The sequence below is a fragment of the Ambystoma mexicanum genome, chromosome 2p, assembly GCF_040938575.1.
Source record: "Ambystoma mexicanum isolate Mex_15411 chromosome 2p, UKY_AmexF1_1, whole genome shotgun sequence".
In the NCBI taxonomy this organism is placed as follows: domain Eukaryota; kingdom Metazoa; phylum Chordata; class Amphibia; order Caudata; family Ambystomatidae; genus Ambystoma; species Ambystoma mexicanum.
The window spans coordinates 655,237,372-655,258,693 of record NC_090923.1 but is presented as its reverse complement, the minus strand read 5'-3'; positions in this window follow the sequence as shown (position 1 = coordinate 655,258,693).

Genomic DNA, 21,322 nt, shown 5'->3' with positions numbered 1-21,322 from the left:
ACAGAGGCTAGGCAATCAGCAGTGGTACAAGTTACACTGGAAGCAGTATTCATAGCAATCATGGGAGCAGTGGGCACAGGGACAAGGCAGTCAGCAGTGGTACAAGTTACATTGGAAGCAGTATTCATAGCAATCATGGGAGCAGTGGGCACAGAGGCTAGGCAATCAGCAGTGGTACAAGTTACATTGGAAGCAGTATTCATAGCAATCATGGGAGCAGTGGGCACAGAGGTTAGGCAATCAGCAGTGGTACAGGTTCCATTGGAGGCAGTAGTATTCATAGCAATCGTGGGAGCAGTGGGCACAGGGTCAAGGCAGTCAGCAGTTGTACTAGGGTCAACTGGGAAGGAAGGTGAACTTGTGGACTCTCGGGGGGCTGGCCCTGACGTGGAGATGATGCAAAGCAGCCACGTGGGGGAGCAAAGCTCCGTTGTGGCCTGGCGCTCTCATTAGGGAGCGGTGGCTAAGTATGGTGTCTGCAGGGTTGGGGATAGTATAGCATCCCCTGGACCTCACCCTCAGGCAGGCGTTCCGGATGGTGATCGGGGTAGGGATTTTCTGTCCGCGCTCGGTCGTGAAGCGCGATCCTAGCCTCATGTTTCTGTGAGCCAGAGCCTTGATTGTAGAGGGGGTTGGCGCATGTGGGGGTGCATGGCCCTTACCTTCAGGTGTCCAGCGATGCATGGCAGATGGCAGCTCCAAGCAGCGGAGAGCTGCAGAGAGGGACATTGGCCTTTCCTCCAGGCCTTCCCTACGCTGCATAGCATGTGTTGATGTGGTTGTCGTCATGGAGACCACAGCGGCGGCCATTTTAGGTGCTCCTTGATGCATCTTACCTCGCGAACACGCGAGTTGGAATCCTGGCAGCAGCTGATGGTCGGGGTTGGATTCTCGGCCCAGCTGCATGATCCCTCGCAGCGGGGCATCAGAGAGGGACATAGGCCTTTCCTCCAGGCCTTCCCTATGCGGCATAGCCTCGCGGCTCGCTTCCCCTCCTTATAAAGCAGGATGGGAGGGCTGAGCGAGGTTTCGGGCCCAAACCAGGCTTGTTGCTTGGTGTGTTGATGTGGTTGTCATCATGGAGACTGCAGCGGCGGCCATCTTAGGTGCTCCTTGATGCATCGAACCTCACGAACACGCGAGTTGGAATCCTGGCAGCAGCTGATGGTCGGGGTTGGATTCTCGGTCCAGCTGGATGATCCCTCGCAGCGGAGCTACAGAGAGGGACATTGGCCTTTCCTCCAGGCCTTCCCTATGCAGCATAGCCTTGCGGCTCACTTCCCCTTCATATAAAGCAGGAGGGGCGGGCCGAGCGAGGTGTCGGGCCCAATCAGGGCTTGTTGCTTAGTGTGTTGATGTGGTTGTCGTCATGGAGACCGCAGCGGCGGCCATCTTAGGTGCTCCTTGATGCATCGAACCTTGCGAACATGCGAGTTGGAATCCTGGCAGCAGCTGATGGTCGGGGTTGGATTCTCGGCCCAGCTGGATGATCCCTCGCAGCAGAGCTGCATAGATGGACATTGGCCTTTCCTCTAGGCCTTCCCTACGCGGCATTAGGTGCAGACCCCCTCAGGATATCTCATGGGATTAAAGGAGTGTTCAAACAAAGGTAACGACCATCAGGCGGCAACAGGCGATCACCCAGCAGTGAACACAAAAGCAGCACAGACTGGTTGTTCCCACCGGTCCAGTGGTCTTGCGATTAGGCAGAAGAGCACCACTTCGCCAGGCCAATCAATGTACTTGATGCTAGTCGGCTATAGGGCTTGCCCTTGGATCGTTCAGATGTCTTGACTCTAACAGTGATCTGAAGAACTGTTGCAGGGCGTCCCCCATTTAACCAAGATTCAGGCTGGGAGCAAGACCAAGCCCACCTATGGTAAGGATCTGCACCATTGAAACAGCCAGTGGTTGTCCGATCTTCGAGAACTACTGGTCACCACATCTTCCAGCTGCCCAGCAACAGACTTTCAAGAGCCAGAGTTTTTGGATTGGTTCCAGATATTCCCAGCCCCACCTCTGACTCACACACACAAAGCCCCTTAGCCAGCAAAAGCCTCAGATTTCCCAGGGAAAGGGATTTCTATATATAACTATTAAGATGTAACATACAAGGCATTTCCTGATTTCAGAAGCCATAAAGAAGGACAAAGAAAAATATGGCCAAAAAACAAGTGAAAGATCTTGTGCCACTGCAATCTTAGGGTGCTAGCCATCTTTAATAGCCATTTGTGGTAAATGAAAAAGTGCATGAGAAAAATACCACAAAAACAGTGGAAATCACACAGCTGCCACCAGCTTCTCTTGTCAAAGTAACCAAAAAGACATTATACAAAAAGGTATAATGATACAAATGATTCCAACTGCACTTCAGTGTAACGGGGTGTGTGCAATCGTAAAAATACAAGAATTCATAAAGAGAGGCATAGTCTCTCAGTACTGACATTCTTAGGGACTGGTCAGTTTCCCCATAAGAGTAAGCAAAACGGGCAAGGGAAGTAAAGCAGAAGACTTTATTGTCCTCCCAAAAATTAGGACAGGGTTTCAAAACTAGCACAACAAAATGGGGTCCCATAGAAATCTATGGAGGAAAGGTACAAAAAAGAACTTTTTTCCTAACAGTCACTGACATCGTCTATATCCACAGTGCAGAGTGATTGGCCCAAGGCTAATGTTAAGATGGATTTCTGAACTCTGACCTGGTGGGCAGAGGTTCAGGAGGCCAGCCTAGTTTCTTGGAACAGGGTAACCTTCTACACAAGCCAGACGGTCAAGTCTAGGTCTCGGAGGGGTGAAGGTGACTGAAAGACCTCAATGAGCACACAGAGTAAAGGACGCTTACAAATCACTCCCAGTCAGGTGTAGATATATTACAAATACATATACATTTATTTCAAGGCCTTTTAGTTTCAAACACACACATCAAATCACAGTAATACTTATCAAGCCAATACAATACTATCTAAATACACATATACAAGACCAATGGGGATATAAAGGGTTAATACACGAAATGAGTCCACAACCTAAAAGGGGAAGGAAACGGGCAGAGCAAATAGTCTTTAGCCCCTTCTACATCCAACACACTGCTAACTAAGAGGCAGTCCGATCCCTAAGAAGAGGGGAGCATAATGCTCAAAAGTACAGGCAATGCAAGCGCACGCAGTAGTTCCAAAGGGCAAAACAGGGTCTCTTCAGGGGTCTCTAGCAGCTCGGGAAGGTGGGTGAGGCGATGAAGAATAGGTTCCCACTATTTGAGGAGTGTCTCCACTTGAGGGCAGAGTCAATTCCAAGAGTTGGGATTAGTTCACACTAGAAGTGGAAAGGAGAGGGGCCCCCAGGGGCCACTGGTCCATAAAAATAGATGGATGCACTAGGGGCCACCTGCTAGGGTTGCGATTACTCAACGACACCGGCACACTCCGGACCAAATTTTGGCAGTCGAATCCACTTCGGTTGCAGGTTCAAGTGCAGCAATTTGGCGGCTCTGCGGCTTTCAGCGACGAAGATACAGCGATGATTCCCAAAAGGGACAGTGGCGATTTCTCCGCTCCTGGTGGATGGATCAGGCCAGTTTCACTGCAGCAGGCTTCAGGAGCAAGAGGGGCACAAATGCAGCGCACCTGCAAAGGTAGTCACCATGGCTTTGCATCACGGTAACCGCGTATGCTCCGGTGCAGGCGCACTCATCTCACTTCAGACCTAGGAATACCAAGTGTACAAAATTCGGTGCAATGGTGCCTGGAACACAGAGCTAGCAATATACCATGTTTCAAGGGCCTCCTCGAAATGGTGGCGGAGACAGAGCAAAGGTCCTGCATAAGCTGGTCAGTCCACTGGTTGGCCCAGGGACACTTCAGAGAAAGCTTACTTGCAGGGTTTGATGAAGGTGCCGAGAATAGTTGGTCCCACTATTCTTATGAGTCGAAGCATCTTCGCAGACCTTCTAGGATGACCAGATGCAGAGGGGTCCCACGGGACGAAAGCGGGCTCAGGGAGCCAAACCTTCCAGCGAGTCACCAGTGGTCCCTCGACTTGGCTTCTTAGCTTCAGGATACTTGGATCCTATCCTTCATTCAGTGAGAACTCCAGAGATCGACATGGTATGGGTGTTGGGGGGCTTCTCTTACCTAGAATCTCCTTTGCACCAAAACGAAGAGGACCCAATGGGAGATCTGCTCACAGACAGGCATACCATACATGGACCAATCACGGACCACGGTGGTCCCAGGCATTCACAGCACTCCAGACTCTCTGGCACCCAGGATGTGTATTGGGGACAGACACCCCAGCCCACATCCTGGAGGCACACACACACAAGACATGCAGAAGCCCGCGAAAGCTTGGCGTTTCACAGGAAAATGCCTGTCCAAATAAGGACTGACCCTGGTCGGCTCGACCTGGGGAAGGCAAAGGGGCAAGATGGCCAAAGGACAGGACAAAGAACCTCGTGGCATGGCCATTTTGGAGCCAGGCCACCTATTTGTGCCAAACACAGTAATCGCGGTTTAACTGGCAGGAAAGGGTTAAATTTCATGAAAAGATAAGCTGCCACCACCCCTGTACATGACACATCTGCACCTCTCCTAAAAAATTCTTTGAGATTATCTAGGGCCTTTGGAAATGTCTAAGAGACCCAAGTGTACTGTACTGGAAGGTACATTGTACACTTGTTACATATTGCAGAAATGTTGTAACATTGGAAAAGGACTAAGGGGAACAGTCTCCCAGTACTGACTGTTGTAAGGGCATGTCAGTTTCCCCATAAAAGGTGAGCGAAAGCCCAGAGGCGTGCAGCAGAAGGCTGGGCTCCCCTGGCAAAGTCAGACTATGGTGTTAAACCGCAGCAAAAAAAGTTTGGGGGTACACGACTAGAGGGAAAATTACACGTAAATGGAAATCTTTCCAAACAGCTACTCCTTCCTTGTTTGGTCCATACTCAACAGGAGCCACAAGCCCTATGCCCTTTACTCATCCATTGTTTTCTATCCCTACACTCTACTGGGTGCCCCTATGTGCAGGGCTCTATTGCTTCCAGGTAGATTTGCACTTTATAAATCCCACGCATAAACTGATTTCCTCACCTACTTGCCTAGGCTAGCACCACCACCCCATGTTCCTTCAGGTCTCGATACACTATCCCGGCTGCACTCCACTCATCATGCTTATACCACTGCTACTCATACACTTTACTGTTCTCTCTCATCTCGCTCACTATCACCCCACTGTTAGGGAGAATTCTCTCTCTAGGCTGAACTTCCTAACCTAGTGAGTCCCCCAGCAGCTTTGCTGGATTTCTGGAGTTTGTTTTTTTCTCCTGCCAAGAGTGAGACTCTTTTTCTCCCACTCTTGGACATGATTTATGGTGTTCCTTTGACTGTTAATGTGTTTTATGGGCTATGGGGTCCTTTACTCCATAGGGCCTCATGTCTTTTTACTATGTGTGTTACACAGCACCCTCTGTGCAGTGACACAGGGGTGTCATAGTGACACCCCACCATAGACTCCATACCCTGGGACTAACTACTGTCTCCCAGGGCATGTAAAGTCACCATTGGCTTTACTAGTCCCAAATTATTAACAGAACCCGGTACAAACCATCATATTGTGGACGTACTGGTCGGGGAAATTCGATTGCCCCAGGGTCTGTTAGTCGAGGGGGCACGTCTCCGTCCCCCCTAATCGAGTTTTGGCTGGTGGCAGTGGATACTACATTTTATATTCGACCGTGAATATATCCCTATGGGATGTTCCCATTGTTAGAGGCTACCAACTTTAATTATTTAATTCTCATAGCCTCGAACATACCGCCGGTTTATTTAATTAATATTAATTCGCCGGTTTGTAATTTTTGCCAGGACTCGATTCTAAAATGGCGTTTGTGTTCTCTTCTGTGACTCCAACCCAAGTCGAGCCCTTTGTTCCACTTTTTGGCGGGCTTCTCCACAGAAGCCTCCAAAAGTGGTGCCACTCTGTCTGGGTACTACAGAGGGTGTGGGAGGGGGTTTAGGCACCCTGGACTGAGTTACCTTGGTAACTCAAGTCGCACTCTTGTGTGTTTGGCCCAAGTGGTGAGCCGGCCGCTCACCACTTAGCATGTTTGATTGACAGCTAGGCTGAGTGATTGGGGGTGTGCTGCATAAAAGCAGGACTTTGGGGACTGGAACTTCAGAAGTCGCCACAGGACCTAAGAATCCGACGAGGGAGAAGCTGAGCCGACCTACCACGACGACACCACAGGTGGAGCCCTGCGGAACCGACTCACCACTTCCCGACGACAGAGAAGATCTCCTGGCTGGAGAGGCTTCTTCCCCTGACTGGTGCGCACAACCAGTTTACCTTCTTTTCCTCGCATCCCAGGACGGCTTGTGGTTGAATTACCCGTGCCAAGCACCCCGGCAACCGGATAGCCACTTACCACTGGACCGCGAATAAAAGGACCGCTCCTTTTACCTGAGAACTCCGCGGCTGGTTTCTTCCCTGGCAGTGCAACGGACTCCCTTCTTCCTCCCCGACGAGATCCTCTCTTCCCCCCGGACGAAGCACCGACTTGCATCCGCTGCCAGGAACAACTGCCCACGCTGGAGTATTCTCACCACTTCAAGGTACCGTGTCTGCCTGGCCTCCCTATGTAAAGATTGCTACAAGGTAATAATAACCCTTAACCTTCTGGACTGGGCTGGCCGCCTTGACCATCTAACAGGTACCTTTCTTTGGTCCAACCCTTTCTGAACCTTTTCAAGACTTTTGTGCACTGCAACTGTGTGACCTTGGACACATTTCGTTCTGATCCTCTTAAAGTGGATCTGGTCTTCTGAACTCTAACTTCAAGGTTTTACTTTGCCTTCCTCTCTTCTTGTGTTCTTGTGAAAGTGTTGGGATCTGTTTCAAATTATACTCTGCTTTTCTGTCCCTTTTTAAAACGAATTATTAGAGTGCCATCTGCGTTAACGCTCACCGCTGTCTGAAAATAAGTGGGGCTTTACTTAAGAATTGTCTAATATTCTTTTAAGGGAGGGTATATCTTTTAGTGACCGTGTTTTTGAACTGCTTAACATTAGTGCCTGTGTGTTTTACTAGATGTGGTTTTAAATAAATAATTATATCTCTTTTACACCAAGCCCTGGTCAGTGTTTACTTGTGCTACTATGTTCTTTTGACCTATTGTGAATACTCTGTATACTGCCTAACTCTTCTTGAGGGAAGTCTGACCGCTCAGCCACAGCTATGAAGTGAATCTGTGTGGTACAGACTGCTACCAAGTGGGTTTACTGCCAAACACCTGTAGTCGTAAATCTTTTGCAGTGGTCCCAGAGGGAACTGCACAGGTTTCTGCCTAACACCCACCTCTTTCCTGTCCCCTTCTCCTGTCTCGCCATTCCATCCACCCATCATTGTCCTCCTAAACCCTGCTCTAACCACTCTTCACTCCCTCATTTACCCTAGACCTTCTACCTTCATTTGGTCACAAATCTACTTCAACCCCCTCCTTCCCCTCTCCCCAACACTGAACTTGTAGTATGTTTCTGGAACACCCAATATCTTTGCAAAAAATCCTTTATCTACAATTTGACTGCCATCTTCCTGAATTCTCAATGGTGACTGTCAATGAAACCAGGATCCTCTAATGACACCATGGCGGCTGTGGTGTTGGTCTCGTGGGTAGAAAGCCCACCATCAGTCTCCCACCACTGTCTTACTTCACTCCCTCATCCCCTTTCAGCAGATCTCTATTCTACTTCTCATTCCCACCTGTCTTACTATCCTCTTCATCTATAGCCAATCTGGCACCCTTTACCCATTCTTCCCTGATCTTGACCTGCTACTCAAAACACTCCCAGCTGCCATCACGATCGGCAACCTTTGCCTCAGCAGTATGATCCATGCCCATGAGCTGCAACTTGATCCAACATGCTCCAACCGATCACTAATAAAACGTCACAATTTTCCATCCACACACAAGTTAATTCCTTGGATCTCAAGTTTCTATCTTCTACTCTTAACTCCTCCTCCTCTCACAAATGATCCCTCCACCGCTGACCACTCATTCACATTACCTTCTCTGGAACCCTTTCCTTCTCCTGCCTCCCTCATCTTTCACTAAATGTAAATTTGAGCCCGACTCCTGTGACAAATCGCTGGATTCAGTCACTTCTCCCCAGCGGCGAGCCTTTCCTTTTGAGGGTAAGGAGGTAAGCCTGCTACACAATAATACCCCTAGGGGTGGCGGCAAGCGGGACCTCACAGGAAGAGACTCCCCTCTGAGGGACGACTCCCTGTTCTGCAGTGGAACTCCATAAAGCTCCTTCTTGGAGAACATCAGGAACACCAGAGCTTCAGAGAAATCCATTAACCAAACCACTTTTTGTTATTGTGATATACAACACAAAATTCCACTTGAGGAACACATCATTAAAAACACTGTGAAGAAGAAGGCTGAGTGAGGAATATTGATTGTTCCATGGTTGGCAACTGATAATACTGTTTTGAAGAAGAGTTTAATTAAGAGTACTGAACTGAGAGAACGGGCTATGATCCTCGGGGAGGACCAAGCAAACCATCATCAAAAGGCAAGAATGACTAGTGACATCGAGAAGTGAAACCTGGGAGTTTCAAAGCAGACGAGTAGTGAACGCCGAAGGAAACCGGGAGATCCTGCATTGGGAGGAAACCACAAGGTGTTGTCGTCAAGAAGCACAGAAGTCAAAGGTGGATAAAGAAAGGGGAAGAAGACCCCAGCAGAGAGAACCAGGCATGAGCAGTGACATGATCCAGGGGAGGTGGACTGGTCAGTCCATGAACAATGCAGAGACCGCTGGAGCACTCGTGCCTTGGAGAACAAACTGAAGGCATCGGAGTGAGAAGAGAAGTGAAGCTGTCTTGGCAACCCATGAAGTTCCTTTCCTCCGAAAAGGCCTCTGATGCCAACCCGAGGAAAGCAAGGTACAAGGGATGGCGGGAGACCCGGGCATGAAGACTACTATCGACCTACACATCCCAGTGAACGGTCCAAAATTTAAGATTGAGAAACCCTATGGGGCTAAGCCTACTCATCCCAGTGAGTGGCTCGAAGTTGAAAAGCGTGAGAAATACTCTGGGACTCAGCCTACTTGTCCCAATGAGTGGTCCGAAGCTAAGAAGAGTTTCAAACACTCTGGGTCATAGCCTATGTGATAGCTAGTGATTGGTCAGAAGTTAAGAAAAATTAGAACCAGTGTAAAACCCCTCCGCTCAGTAGTCTGAGAATTCAACAAGATAAAGAGAATAGCTATTGTGTCTGCTAGAATTACCTCACGGGTGAAGAGAGTGAATCAGAAGAGGAGATTTGTGATATGAACTGTCTTGTGCATAAGGAGTTAAAGCATTACAGAACCAAAACACTTAAAACAACTTCCTAAAGAGGGGTTCAATATCCCTAGTAGAACCAGACAAGGAAATACTTTTCGGACTGTCTAAGAAAGACATGGTAGAATGATTTCCAAAGCCAATCACACTAAGCAGTCGAAGCCTATAAAGAGAGGAAATGGGGGATCCAATGACTTGAAAGAGTCCCCTATAAGAGCTAAATACATTAGTCCACGAAATAGCCCAACAGTATCTCAAATTATCTAATAAGGCTGAGAAAACCTATCCAGGAGAAGGGATGTCATTATCCTGGCCTTTTGGTGTTTTATAATAGTGGTAGGGATAGAACAGCTTAGATTTAGACGGAGGACAGACGTTTATTTTGGACTTTACCACAGATGACAAGCACCTTAGGTTTTTTGGTTCGGCAGGGAATCCCTTGCATTAGGGATAGCAAAACCTTTTCATTTATTATTTGAATAAAGTCTTAATCATTACAAAAACGGGTCTATCTCTACCTTCTGACCTACCACACTTTGTAGTGCCCTATCTACCTCCTGTAGAGTGTGCAGGGCATCACCATTGTCTGTTATCGCGTGTGCCTCCCACAACCGCTCCATCTCCACTGACCCCTTGCTCGTCACTCACCCCTGCATACCAGAGCGGCAGGCGCTCAATCTACACCATACGTGCTGAAACCACTAGACTACCTACAAAATTATTTCCTCAAAGATCTACTTGCAGCCACTCCACTCCTATCTCACTTAATCCTTCCACTACTGCCTGCTCCTACCGATGTAGATCTACGTCATACGGAGCAATGCTTTTCCGGTGTGCGCTAGGCCACTGCTGTATTGCTGCCAATCCCGCTTGATGTGATCCTGCACCCTTACCGTGCTTAATATGGTCCCAGCAAGTGGAGTTTGTCACTATAACTGTTTCTCATTATGCTCCCCCTTACACATGAAGTAGCCCCGTGCCCCATGAGGCGAGCATTTGCCAGACTCTGTACTCATACGTATTGTGTCTTTTGCCTGTTTGGACACATGAAGTAGCCCCCGCCTGCACTTGAGGCTCTCCAGAGTATGTTTACACTGTCTACTATTAGGCTGTAACCATTTCGACATGTTCTTGGACTTTGTGTACTCTATGTTGCACTTACTGTAACTAGCGCCTAGATAGGCGTGGGCTTTGTGCGCTGCTATATATGTTAAAAAAAAAAAGTCTTGAACAAGGTCAATATCTAATTGAACTTGCATGAACTAAATTCCACATGTTCTGCCTCTTTTAATGATCCCGATTTCCTCACCCTACATCATGCGTCCTCAACCACATATCTCCCAAGCCATTCAACTGGTGAGGGAAACCATATGTCCCCTGCTGGTGCAAAAACGGACCCATACTCTCCTTGCAACCTGATAAGACTCTTGTGACCCTAGCCACCACTCTTGCCAAATCCTCCTTTTACACCAGCGACGACATACAAAATGTACGGGCCCTCCTGTGAGCGATGTGCTGGACGTGCCACACTTTGGGTCTGCCTGGACCATCACGCATGAGCAATCCCCCATGATGTTCATGCCACTGGAAATATGTTTTTTCATCAAAGCGTTAATCTTTCACCTAGCATAGAAACAAGGCGGCAGTGCCTAGCCCCTGGCACCCCAATGTACCTTCCACTAGTGGCGACTGGTGAATTCTTTCATTGGAGGGGCGTAAATGTTTGCCTCAAGTATGCCAGAGCGACCCAGGGAACCTGGGTTAAAATGGTGCATTATACAGAACACTATCTGCACTTATGGTCCATCCCCGAATCCATAATTTGCAGATGAAAGCTCAGATTAAGCAAAAATATCAGCTAAAATCCCAACGCAACATTGACAGCTACCTCACATCAACGACCTAGGCTAGAGAATACTCTCAATGTAAATTAATTCCAGGTTGGAGACTACCTGGAAAACATCACCATGCCTATGATGAGATCTCTGTATGCAAAGAACAGGTTGGGAATGTTGCCATTAAACGTGCTACTTTTTAAATGGTGGGTAATAACAAACTACTAAAACCTGTCTTGTCGAAAATGCAATATTAGACAACTACTTGAAGCATGCTATTTTTTGAATTTGCGACTTACATTTATCGGGGTTGGCTGCTTAGAAGCAAGTTTCTCAAAATCAACCAGACGGTATGAAGGTTGGTACATCTTTGCCACTCGGTCCTCTAAGTACACTTATTTGTTGTGGTACAATGACCCAAACCGGATTATGTGTTTTTGATGGAGTAATTATTGTGGTGTATTTAGCTTTTACCATGTATTTATGTACTTATGTATTTATTGTGATAGTTGATTTTTGAATTTTTGTGGCGATGCCGAAATAAAAGTATTTGATGATGACAGAAAACGATCTGTAAAAAACCGGGTACAAAACAGACAATTCTGCTATTGGTTTGTAGGGTAACTCATGAAAAATTCCAACACACACAAGTAACAAATAGTGCACAGAAACATTCCCCAGTGCATTTTCATGACTTTCCTCACAATATATGCCAGTATAAAAACATTTTCACACTGGCTGTGCTCATATATTTCCAGAGTGGCTGCACCAATGCATCCCGTATTCCCATATAAGAATATCCTCATGTTTGCTTTGCGCATAATAATAGCATTGATACTATAAGAAAACATGTCGAGCTCTCTCTTTCAATATATGCCAGTACCCTCCCAGAAGAACATACTCCTGTTCTTTCTGAATATGAAGAAGAAACCTTAAACGACTTGCCATCAAAATAAATGGGCTTATTATTGCTTGCGCCTGTGTTTGTCAGCCTTTTTTCCGGTCCATAAAGAAAATATCCGCACCATGTGTCTGGAACGTATAGCGGTTCACTTTAGAGTCCTACATTTGTTTTTACTTTTTGTCTATTCACTATGTTTGATGTTTTGTGTGTTGTGTTCGTGGAACCCACAGAAACTTTCTAACATCCGGGAAAACCAGACTTCAGCTCTTGCTGTTTTCCTGTTTAAATATGTTTTCTCTCAGTTACCCTCAATGAAAAGGTTCTTCTGTTCTCGACACGCTTCCAGTTATGACTTTCATGCTACCCTACTTGCCACAGCCTAACCTCCATTCTAAAGGTGATCAAACATCCCAACGTAGGAAGATTTTGCAGCATATTATAGTGTTATACTAGATGCAAGACTGCAAATAGTTCAATATCTGCACTTATGGCATGAGAAAACGTTACCCTTCAATACCCGACAGGTTTAGTATTGAAGAGCAAAATTGTTGTGGGCTGACCCACACAACAACTAGGAACCAATTCTTATTACCATTGTGTACATTATTAACTTGGATGTCATCAATAACTTCCGTCACTAAAATAACAAGCGTTTTCACTTGCAGTATAGTGTTTCTTTATATTTTTAGATAGAAACACATAAGGAAAGCTCTTGCGTGTTTGTTTTGTGTATTCTTTTTCGAAGATTAAATTAGCATTAAAAAAACGTATATTCAAACAATAAGGTACTCCAAGTATTAGCAATAGTGTACTTGAATATAGACCTAGCACCTTCCTGTTGTATTCACTTCTTGTAATCTACAGTCGGTAAATCAATTTTAATAGCCATTTAAATTATGCCACAGTGAAATTTAAGGATATACTCCCATTAGTGCTGTAGGGATTGAAAACCTAGTTTTTCTGTAGGTATGGATACACATGGGCCCTATAACACACAAAGCTATATGGAAAGCAACAGAGTCCTGTACATAGGGGCACACTCTGGTTTTACAAGTAGGGAGTGCAGGGAGCAGAGGGGCCGGAATGGGAAGAGCTCCAGAGGGGGAAAAATAGGGTTTAAGGGAGTGATTAGCGAGATTTTGTTTTTTTAAGAGTAGGGTCTTCATGAAAGACCTGTGTAGGATGGAAAGTACAGTTGTATCTGCATCGGTAACACCTTCCAGAGAATTGGGTACGTAGCAGGTAAAGGCTTGTTTCCTGAATGTATTCCCTCTTGCTTGTCTGTTTCCACTCTGGCAATGTTGTGGCTTCTGGTGGTGCACTGGCCTCCAGAGATGCTGAGTTTCTCAGCCAGGTAGTGGTGTTTTGGTTTTGACTGTTTTGTAGGTTATGCAAGCTTTCTTTAATATTATGCTTGCTTGAAGGGATAATCCCTGCAGCGCCTTGAGAATAGGTGAGATGTGGTCAAATTATCTGTGGCCTGCTAAAGTGGGCTGGGCAGCTTTTTCAAAGTGGCCAAGGTGTCATTAGGGACTCCTATGAATATGGTGTTGCCACCATCCAGGTGGGATATGACTAGAGCTAGGAACACTGTTCAGAAACTCTGGACAGGGATGTAAAGGTTGAATTTGCAGAGAAGTGTAAATGGTATGATGATGCTGCTTCAGCCTTCTTAGCAAAGTGCATTTTGAATGAGAGGTCCCTATCGATGATAAAGGCGAGAGGTTTTGTACTGAGTGAGAGCGTGTCTCTGTTGTGCTCTGGTGGAAAGAGGAGAGATGAAAATGATCTTTAGATCTATGTCTTGAGGGTGTTGACAAGAGGTTTCCCTAGAGGTTGCAAGTAGAGGTTAGTGGTAACAGGCTTGTGGAACTCTTCAGGTTACTAGGTGGTACTGGGATATTTTGGAACTCATTAGGACGACTTGTTCTCTATTGAAGAGATAGGCAGAACTGTTGCTTGGAAACCCACCTGCTTGTCTTGGATGTAGAGGCGAGATGAATCAGACCCTCCAGTTTATCCCGATTTTGCGATTTGCAATACAATCGCAAAATGTGTGCAGCCATTCCCGCTCAATATACAGCGAAAAATACAACTGTGAAAAATCCACCTCCTACAAGTAGCTGGCTGCATGGAGGGTGGGTGTTTAATGACAACCCACTTTTCTTCTTTGGATGTGCAGAGTTTAATGGGGTTGTGAATACCTCTCTGCTCTGGAATGTGCAGTCAGCTGTGATGGGTTGTTGATAGGTGTAAACGAAGGCATGGAACAGCTCAGTGTGTGGACCCATGACAAACGTTTCCATATAAACTCGGCGCACCCCGAGTGTGTCTCCAGTGCACAGATCAATGTTGTTGTTTTTTTGAAAATTTATTTTCAATGCAGAAAAAGAAAATACCAACATATAACACAAGAACATATTTAGAAAAAAATGTATATACAAAGTCACAGAAACATTAAAAAAAACCAGCAAAAGCATAGAAACAAAACCCACCCTAACCCCTTGTCCACATCTCATTACCTACAAAATCAAAATCAATACAGCTCCACAAATGTCCCCCATATCTTTGCAAACAAACCCGCCTTGCCCTGTTTCCTATATAAACGTTCCTCCATAGCTGCCAAATCTCGCATTTCACTCAGCCACATTTCTTTAACTAATGTAGCAACAGATTTCCACTTTCGAAGGATAATTTTCTTACCCATTGCAGCCCCTCTAAATAACCACTTTTTTTGGCATTGAGAGAGATCATCCAAGATGGAATCGTTCCCCATAATTATTGTCTCAAAATTAAAATCAATTGTCACATTCAGGATTTCATCACATATTTCACCGACATCGCTCCAAAACCCTCCAACCTTCCCACAATTCCACATCATATGTTCCATCGTAACATCCTCCTGAACACAAGCCCAACATTCTGGGCCGTCCTTCAAACCTCTCCTCCACAATTTTTCTGGGGTCCACTAGACCCTATTTAGGATCTTAATTCGTCTTGTCCGTTCAGTCAAACCCAAGGAACACAGTTTGACATTCTCGCACATCCTTGACCAACTTTCCACAGTAATGTCCGACCCCATTCAATTCTTAGAAAATCATTGCCTTTATATTCGAGCAGAATCTGCCTGTACACCCGGCTCGCCAAGCCGCCCTCATTCACCAATGATTTCCTCGTAAGAAATTCCAAATTTAGACTATTCTGAAAATCAATCACTCCAACAGCCAACTTCAGTTTCCTGTAGTCCGAGAATTTGAAATCTTCAATGCAAAATTCCCTTTGTAAATCTCTAGCGCTTTTCCATTCAACCTCAGTGAAGAGGTCACCAATCCAGCTGATACCACCCAAAAACCATTCAGGCCAGAAAAACGGTTTGCCATTCAGTTTAATAGATGGATTCATCCATATTGACGCATTTGAATCCCTGCTTGCAACCACACCCAACAAGACATTCAGATTCTTCCAGGAATCTTTCAATGATGTAGTCAATACATCTTTCACACCTTTCGATACTGTGGTTAACAATGCCTTAGGTGACAGAGGACCATTAGCACTAGCCTCGGCCACAGCCCATACACTAGGATTTGTTTCCAGGAAATCTTCCATGAAAGCACAACTGAAGGCCAGATGATAGGCCCTGAAATTTGGTACACCTAACCCACCTTTCTCCAAAGGTAATTGTAGCTTCCACAAACTCAATCTTGCCGGTTTTCTGTCCCACAAGAATCCTTGTATAAGCCTGTCCAATTCTTTCCAATAAGAAGCCTCAATATTCAATGGGACCATACTTAAAATATAGTTCATTTTAGGGGCCGACATCATTTTCTTTTTTTAAACAAATATTTTTATTAGATTTTCCAGTGTATAAAATAAAGTAACCAGCAATGATAAACAGTCCAATAATGTACCTCATAAATTCACTAAACAGTATTAAACAGATCAGTAATTCACATCTTAAATTCATTGAACAGTATTCGACCCTCCCCCAACATCATTTAGCAAACCCAGTTCATAGACCAACTTAAATTCACATAAGCATCATATGAGGGCGGATTCAGAAAATACTTTGCCCGTAACAATAAATTCTAACATAGATTTCAACATTGTAGATATTTATAATTCATTGCTTTCCCCAATTCTTTTCCCTGCCAGAATTTGTTGAAGTATTAAAAAAAAAAAACCTGGAATTTAACAGAAGCCATTGTAAGTGACAACACTGTTCATCTTAACTCTTTGTATCCGCAACTTAGTTCGGTATTGTCTATATTTCATTAGCTGTAGCAAATTAAGTAACTTTCATGAGTGATTAAGTTAATCTTTTGCCACTATAAATGATACAGCTGTTGATCTCTTTATCCAACATCAAAGTTTCATTTAGCATTTGTAATTCATCAGTATCTTTCTCTTTTTTTTTCCTTCCCCCTTTTTAAAACACTGTATTTTTGGGTCAAAGGCATACAGATATTTCAAACAGTTTCAGAAATAGCAAATTAACATTACTATTCAGCTGCTTTCTCTTACTGATGATGTCCAACTATGGTCAAGGTCTCTTAGCCTTTGGATGTTCACATTTCCCTTTCATAGTTTGCACACCCTTTTTATTTCCCCCACTCCCCTCACAACCCTCCCCCCGCCTTGCTTTAACCAACGTTTCAAAACAATATAGTTCGAAAACAGAGCTCAACTTGGTAAAAATTCTGGGTAGGGTTTGTCCAGTGTTCATTCCTACTTGCCGTTGATGGCACTTATGACGTGTATGCTCCTAAGCAGATGGGGTTTAAAGAAGTTGGCCTCTCTGTCACGCACGCACTTGTGGAATGGAGACCAAGTCGTCAGGAATTTTTGGTATTTTCCGGTAGTGAGTGTGCATATTTTCTCCATAGCCATAACTCTCCAAACCTTGACCCACCACCATGCCACTATGGGGCCCTCTTCATCTTTCCAGTTTTGCGCTAAGGTCATCCTAGCTTCCGATAGCAGGTGAGTGAGGAGGGTGGCCGTTGCCCCGGACAATGCATATTTGCACTCTATCGGGACTCCCAATAGAATAGTTTTCGGGGACATCAGGAGTTCAACACCAGTGATGTCTTTAATGTGGCCCAGAATCTCCTTCCAATAGGTCACCACTTTGGGGCATGTCCACCGCATGTGAATTAAGTCACCTCTCTCCCCACATTTCCTCCAGCAGTATGGCGAGTAGGTCTTGGTGATTTTATGCAGACGGTGTGGGGGCATATACCACCTGAGACACAGTTTATAGGCGGATTCTTTAATCGTAGTGCATCTAGAAATACGATGTGCGCGTGACCATATTTTGCACCATTCTTCTCCCGTTAGGGACTCCTGCAGGTCACGCTCCCAGTTCACCTGATATGAGAGGCGATCTGTCATTTGGTAATTTGATAGAAGTTTGTAGAGTCTGGTGATCCCTTTTTTGGTCTGACCCTCCTGCAAGGTTAGCTCAAGGCCGGATGGTGGTCGTGTGCCCGCCCTTTTCACCGACGGATGGGTTATCCGATGTCATATTTGTGCGTATCTGAACCACTCCCTCTCCCCTATGCCAAATTTCTGTTGACAGTCTGTAAAGGGTAGCGGGGAACCATCCTTATACATCTCTGCTAGGGTTAGGGTCTCAGCTCCATTCCATCCTTCCCAATCCTTACTCTGTAGGCCCGGGGAACAGTCCGGATTTTGTAATATAGGTGAGTGTGGGCCCAGACCTTGTGGGTTCTGTTTCTGCTTCCTGGCCTTATCCCAACTCTGCAATAACCCCTTTGTGGATTCCGGGAGGGCACCACCACTTTCTCTGTATTCAGCTTTCAGACTCAGGAGTGTGATCAGAGGGATTGACGTGACTGATTGTTCTATTCTGCACCATCCTTTGTGATTCTCGATCTTGGCCCAGCGCAGCATAGGAGCCAGTCAAGCCGCCAATATGTATCTGTCTACATCTGGTATTCCTAGGCCCCCCAACAATGGAGATCGCATTAGGGTACCCTTCTGGATCCTAGGCTTTTTACCTTGCCATATGAATTTAAGAATTGCATTTGCAGCTTTCTGATCTCAGCTGGCGGAATGGGCACCGGGATTGAGCCTAACACATAGAGAAGACGAGGGAGAATAGTCCTCTTGATTGCCGTGATGTGAGCGAACCACGATAGTTCCTGTGACTCCCATTTGAGCATGTCCTCCTGTAGTTGCTGCCATAGTGGAGTGATGTTGGCTGACATCATTTTTAAAGCATTGACCTTCCCCCAAAGCGACAGATTCAGTAATCCCCAACGTTCCAGATCATTTTTAAAAGCCACAGTAATCACATTCATGTTCACTCTTACCAAGTCACAAATCCTCAGGGTGATCCAAATCCCCAAATACAACATCTTGTCCGGACACCAACGAAACCCTAGATTAGTAACTTATTTTTTGTTACACCCAGGAGCCAGCGGCATCACTTCTGATTTGCTCCAATTTACTCTACAACCAGAAATCCCCTGGAATGGAGTTGAGACATCCATTAATGTTGGTAAAGACAGATGCAAGTCCCGCAGGATCAAAAGTATATCATCTGCAAACAACCAAATTTTCTGTTGTAAACCCCAACACGAGACACCATCTATATCCAGTTCATTTCGTTTGACAGCCGCCAAAGGTTCAATCGCCAGAACAAATAACAAAGCCGAAAGAGGGCAGCCTTGTTGCGTTCCCCTCTCTAGTCTAAAAAGAATAGAACGAATCCCATTGGTGTTAACATCTACTGTCTGTTCCGAATATAAGAGCTTAATCCATGATCTGAAATTCACTCCAAATCCCAATTTCTCGAGGATTAAGAACAAGAAATCCCATTCCACCCGATCAAAAGCCTTCTCCGCGTCCAATGAAAAAACAGCGCATCTTCCGATTCGTCCGCTGCCTTATTAATAGTATGGAATAAACGCCTAATGTTGCTGGATGTCTTTCTCCCTTTTACAAAACCCGACTGATTTTCATTGATCATCCTCCAACCGAACAGCCAAGATCTTAGCCAAAATGTTGTTGTCCGTGTTAATGAGACTAATCGGTCGATAACTCCCAGGGAGCGTCTCATCCTTTCCCTTCTTCGGAAAGACAGATATCATAGCATGTCTAGTCGAAGCCGGCAGCAGTCCATTAGCCAAAGAGGACACATACATGTCCTTAAGTAGATTCAGGGCTGAATCTGGCAATATACTGTAGAATTCTACCGGAAAGCCGTCCGGCCCAGTCGATTTCCCAACATTTAATTTGCTGATAGCCTTCTTAATCTCATCCAAAGTTAGATCCTCCTCCAGTATCTGCGAGTCACAATTCGAAACTCTAGCAAGGTTCGCTCTCTCAAGAAAGGCAACACTCCCGACTGGTACATCGATTTCACTCTTATATAAATGCATGTAATAATCCCGAAAAACACTGTTAATTTCATCCGGCATAAATGTGATTCGGCCATCCGTATCCTGAACAGATGCAATCGACCATTTAGATTCCCTCATTTTCAACCTATATGCCAACCATTTATCACACTTCTCACCTCTCTCAAAATACTAACATTTCAGGTTATAGTATTTTTTTCTGTCTTTTCTTCAATTATATCAATAAGTTCTTTCTTTAATTTCTTCAATTCAGTTAGACCATCTCTGTTAAACGGGTCGGCCATGACCACCGTGGATAAATCGCCAGTCCTCATTTCAAGTTCCTTCTGCCTATTAGCATTTTTCTTTTTCAATCCACATGTAATCAAGTAACCCCTCATAGTGCATTTTAATGCCTCCCATACTACCTTTGGCCTCAAATCGCCATTGTGATTTACTGAAACAAAGAAATCAATTTCTGCCCTCAACTTATCCACCTCCATTTCCATTTTCAAATACCTATTATCCATTCTTCACGTATGTATTGTCTCTGAACAGGACCTCCCAAGTCAATACACATCATCACATGTGCATGATCCGTCAATAGGATTGTGCCTATCTCGCTTGATTTAAAATTCTTTGTCATTAGTCCAGCTGTCAATAACATGTCCAGCCTAGAGTAAACCGAGTGTGCACCTGAGTAAAAACTATATTCTCTAGTATGAGGATGTTGCAACCTCCAACAATCCCGCAAGGCGTGTTCCTGTAGCAATTTCATAAGAGAACCACAATGGCGATCACTATGTCTAAAATTTTCCGGCACACTCCTATCCAAATCCTTATTCAAAACAGTATTAAAGTCACCACCAAGAATGATGTTATCCAAACCCAAATCTTGAAGCGTCTGAGCCACCTTCCTAAAGAACGAACTATCATCTACTGAAGGGGCATAAATATTACATAACATCACAATTCAACCTTGAATATTAACCATCAAAGGCAGACATCCTGCCCTCACCATCTGACATTTCACGTACAATCTTCAATGGAGAATTCCTCCTAACCAAAATTGCAACTCCTCTCGATCGAGTGGAAAAACATGAGCCCTAGACCTTTCCGACCCAACCGTTTCTAAGGCTACTAACCTCATCTTTAAGCAGATGAGTCTGCTGAATAAAACAAATGTCGCACTTCAACTCTCTCATGTGACTCATGATCGTTAGCCTTTTCTTTGAATTATTTAGTCCATTTACATTCCATGTAAGTATACGTAAATCAATAGCCATTTTCATAAAATGGCTATTGATTTTGAATGGATATTGATATTGATTCATAAAATATAGGATCCTCTACCAAACCAGAAACTCTTAAAAGGCACCACAAGATGTGAACAAATCCCCTCCCCCCTCTGAAATAGAAGCAAGTCAGCAACAACAGATACATACTGTACACTAGATATAACATCCTAAATAGTCCAGTGTCCTGGTCACCCCTCCTATAAGCCTATGAACACTTCCCCTAAAAACAAACCCCCCAAAATGTTCCAACGAGTCAAACGCTACCTTATGTATAATCGATTCAATCATGACACTCACCCCAATAGTTGTGTAAATCATGCAGAACATTACAGTCTCTACACCTCCATGAGCATCCCACTCACTAAATAAACGTCCATCTCACACCATTGATCACACCTCCACCAACAAGCATTGTGTATCAGACATCCCCATATAGACCTCCTAAAGTACTAACAAGGCATGTCCAGGCACCATGACGATAAACTCTAATCACTTACATGCAAACATAACCTCAATTACCCATATCATTTAAACATGCACAGAAATGCAATATATAATGAACACAGTCCCACAAAA